Here is a 4,477-nt window from a genome sequence, read left to right on the forward strand (position 1 = left end):
TCACATAACCTACCGGTAGTTAACCTTGCCCCCAGGTTAATTGCTACCAGGACAGATCCGTCTGGTGAGCAAATCTAACCGGTAGTAAACGGCTATCTCCTATTTTTCTACCTATAGCTCATATCTCCCCCTCTCTTTCTCCCTCTGCTGTCTCTGTAATTTCTCATTCTTCCTGTACTCTCTCTGCCTCTTACACTCTTTCTTAGTACTGTTTTCCTTTCCCTCCCTTTCTAAATGTAACACAGTAAACATACACTTCCTATTTAAGCCACACCCCCTGGAACATTCTGTACTTGACCTCTAACCTTTGRCTTTTATCTCAACCACTGTTATATCACCCCTGTCAGCTAACACACACGAGCAGGTAAGTTATGATGTCCCCGTATCTCATGATGTCTCTGGACTCTGGCTATGGGTTGGATCTTATCAGGGATGTGACACCCACACACACMCACAATACTGAGACAAACAAGTGTGTTATGATACATTTTATAATTTATTTTTCAAGAGAGAGGCATGCCTCAGCTCAACACATTGCTCTCCATGTCTTACATGAAGAGCTACAGTGTGTTCGTCTGTCGGTTAGTTTGCATTGTGTTTATTGTTGGCACATGGCAGTATAGATAGTGTTTGATCATGTATCATATTCAGGCCACAGTACTACTGATTTTCATTAATATCAATAACATTGACACTATACAGCAGCTGGTTTCCTCAGAGGCACTTTAACTTAGTCTAACGTTATGTCCCATTGGACAGCCTGGGACCCGCCTGTCTTCTTTCATTGGCCGTGGAGTCTGAGCGGAGTGTCTGGTTGGTTGCTCCTGAGGCAGGGCCAGAGCTAGGAGTCTGGTGCACAGAGAGGGAGAGAGAACGAGGGGGGGGGGTCAGGAGGAGTTTATATTTACCACAGTAGATAAGTTCTCACATCATCCCCCAGTAATTTCTGTCCTCACCCCTGCCAGAGAAGACAGTGGTGAGACACACACACACCTTACCGTTACGCCCCTGCCCCGTCCACAGAAGACAGTGGTGAGTCCTTTAGAGATGGAGACGTGCTTCATAGGACGGGACTGAGACCGACGCAGCTCTGTCAGCAGCTCAGGACTGGAAAGAGACAGGCGAGTAGCGCGACCTGCACACACACACACAAATATTATTGTACACCACTACACACAGCAGCTCTTGACTGGAGAGAGACACACACATTACTACTGTATTATTATACTACTACTACTAGGGATGCACGATATATCGGTGAACATATCGGAATCGGATGATATAAGCTAAAAATGCCAACATCGGTATCTATCAGCCCGATGTCTAGTTTAACAACAATGTTAAAAACCGATGTCAAAGMTACCGTGCATACCTATATAATGTAGGTACATGACGTAAAGACGGCACGTAAAATTTTGCACTACAAGTGTAACACAGCATTCCTAACCTAGCCCACAATGTCTGCTGTGTGGATCGAGCAGTCAACAAGTTGAGCAGTTATTTGAAAGAGTAAGAACATTTTAGCAAGACAACTCAAAGGCGAAATCCATTAAAGCCAAGATAATGGAATTCATTGCCCTTGACAATCAACCGTTCTCTGTCGGGGGTGATGTTGGCTTTCGCCGACTGGTCAAGCCTGGAGTTACACAATAATAGTGTCACTGCTATTAGCTTCACACATACATACTATGTTACTGTTAGGATTTATGTTTATGCATTATGACCCGCTATCATATTGTTTGAAGATGAATATTGTTTTGTTACATCTGCATTGTTTGTGTGTGTGTGTATGTGTGTAAAGATTGAGCAACATAGAGTGCCTTGATGCAAAAGCTGTGGTCAATCTGGAGAGGGGAGGGGTGCATATCTCCAGGCCAACCAGGGAGGGTAGGACACTGGACAATACCATATAAGGAACTGTTTGCGTTTAGAATCTGGGGTGAGACACAAGACGGCTCTAATCTACCCAACAACCAGATGCGGACAGCTGAGAGCACCAAGAGACTGGTACCAGTCTGAGTGCCGGCGATAGGCTGAGCAAAGTTTAAACCACGCTCAGCCTCTACTGTGATAGGCCAACAGACGGGTTGGAAATACGTCTGTCACGGTATAAGAACAGCTGTTTACTTACTTCCTGCCAGTTCCCTGTTCTACCCTGCGCGGTGATACAGAGAACCCGTATATACGAAAATTGCATTTAACATTTATCGCCGGAGTTTAATTAAAATACTTAAAGTATATTCGGTGACTCTGAATCACATTTTGTCCTGATACCAGATTTGAATTGACGCAAATCTCTCACATTACGCCGTTTGGGTCTTTGCGTGTCAAAAAAGATACAGTAGCACTGTACAAAAAAGTTTGCAAACACCGGCCACGAACGATGTGTTTACAACACCGCGTTGGTAATAMAGCATGATTTGTTCRACCGAAACATCTGGGGTAGCTAGCTTTAGCTTGGTACCTAGCTAGCACCAATACAACCAGCCTGAAAACAATGACCAGTAGAAACTGCAGTCATTTTCATTATTCTTATCAATGATTTAGGAATCCTTGTGAGTAAGTATTAGCTAGGTTGCCACTTGTTGTTCGCCTATTGAAATTGAACTTCAGTTCATGAAAATAAATAGCTAGCCAGCTACTTAACCCTGTTTCCAAAAGCTAACATTATAAGCAGCCAGCTAGCTTCATCTGGCTAGTGAGGCTCGAACGGACTGCGTTATGTGTTGTGTAGCTAGCCACAGAAGGGGATTTTGCGGTTTGCCTTCAAAATAAAAGTATGTCATTGACAGAGATGCAAATACATGCAAATAGTAGAATTATGCTATACTTTGATTTTGAAGGCCAACCGCAAAGTCCACTGCTGTGGCTAATCCTTATTGTGGCTAGCTTCACATAGATGGGTCCAACCACCATTAATCAAATAAGAACTGTCTTTTAAATTAGGGTTATTTTAGATGATGACACCTAGCTACTGAAACAGCACTGCAGGTGCGTGAGACAGCTTTACCAGCATCATACCATACGTATCGATGAATCGTTGTGACATGAAATACGAGTGATAGTGTAATCAATGTGTAATAATTACGTAAAAAATGTATGAATGCATTCAATTATTATGTGACATGCCGTCATATTCAGGTCCTGATTGGTCAAAATGTGCTATTTGACGTGTATCTTTTTTGACACGCAGAGACCCAAATGGMGTTCCATAGAAATCCTGGTTGAGAATGAAACAGTACAGCAAGTAAGTGAAAGAAATAGGTTTTGATTATGTTTTACTGGTAATGGGGACAATAACTTTATGGCCAGTGCGGTGTGTGTGTGTGTGTGTAACCTTTATTTAACTAGGCAAGCCAGTTAAGAACAAATTCTTATTTACAATGACGGCCCGGACGACGCTGGGCCAATTGTGCGCCGCACTGTGGGACTCTCAATCACGGCCGGATGTGAGTAAGCCTGGATTCGAACCAGGAACTGTAGTGACACCTCTTGCACTGAGATGCAGTGCCTTAGACCGCTGTGTCTTTGGAATTACACTGGTACTATACAGGCACTTTAACCCTGCCAGTGGTTGGCAGGAGACGTAACCAACACGACTAGAATTAAACAATGATGATAGCTATAAATGCTAATAAATATGTGTGTGTGTTTGTGTTTGCGACAAGTCACCGTAGTGAAAATATTCATGATGATGTTTGTGTGGTGCATGATGTGTTTGTAGTGAATCTATCTAAGAAGTGGATCTAATACTTAGATTTAATAAGAATAATTGAGGATGAAGCACGATCTGCAGAGTCAAATCCGATATGGTAGACTGATAACATTAGAAGATTTAATCGTATATACTTAGAGATTGGGGTTCTAAAAATCAAAGGGTATCCCCTTGAACACCCAACGCCGCTTGCTGCGTTAACTCAACTTACTATCGTTAACATCACCACAACTGCGCAATGGCACTTAACAACAAAAACGCCGCTGCTGCTGCTGGCTACTACTACAACAACAACACGCTGCTGCTGCTGATTACTACTACTACAACAACAACGCCCGCTGCTGCTGCTACTACTACAACAACAACAAGCCGCTGTCTTACTGACTACAACAACGCCGCTGCTACTACTACTACTACTACTACAACGCCGCTGCTGCTGCTACTACTAACTGTAAATAACAACGCCGGCTGCTGAGACAGACTAGCAAACACATTACTCAGATTATACTATCAGTATTACACCATACACTCACCCTCTGTAGTGGGCGTGGAGGGGGAGAGGGCTGTGGTGGAGAGCTAAAGGGGGATGTGGGGGAGAGAGGCTGAGGTGGGGATAAGGGGGAGGTGGTGGTGGAGGTAAAGGGTGAAACCAGGGGGGAGCTGGGGGAGGTGAGGACATCGTCGGTGTCGCAGGAGACAGTTCTGAGACCACGGCTAGCTTCTCCTCAGAAACTCCGCCTGGAGCTGGGGACTGGACTAGAC

General features: G+C 44.1%; 1 long non-coding RNA gene across 1 annotated transcript; it reads right to left on the minus strand.

Annotated features, from left to right (window-relative positions):
• Positions 1–477: 477 nt before the first annotated feature.
• On the minus strand, positions 478–4,466 carry LOC111960099 (uncharacterized). The gene is made up of 3 exons (XR_002876770.2): positions 4,249–4,466; positions 999–1,135; positions 478–849 (listed from the first exon to the last, which is right to left on the minus strand). It is a non-coding gene; the product is annotated as an uncharacterized lncRNA (long non-coding RNA).
• Positions 4,467–4,477: the final 11 nt, after the last annotated feature.

This window comes from Salvelinus sp. IW2-2015, linkage group LG37 (assembly GCF_002910315.2).
Source record: "Salvelinus sp. IW2-2015 linkage group LG37, ASM291031v2, whole genome shotgun sequence".
In the NCBI taxonomy this organism is placed as follows: Eukaryota; Metazoa; Chordata; class Actinopteri; order Salmoniformes; family Salmonidae; genus Salvelinus; species Salvelinus sp. IW2-2015.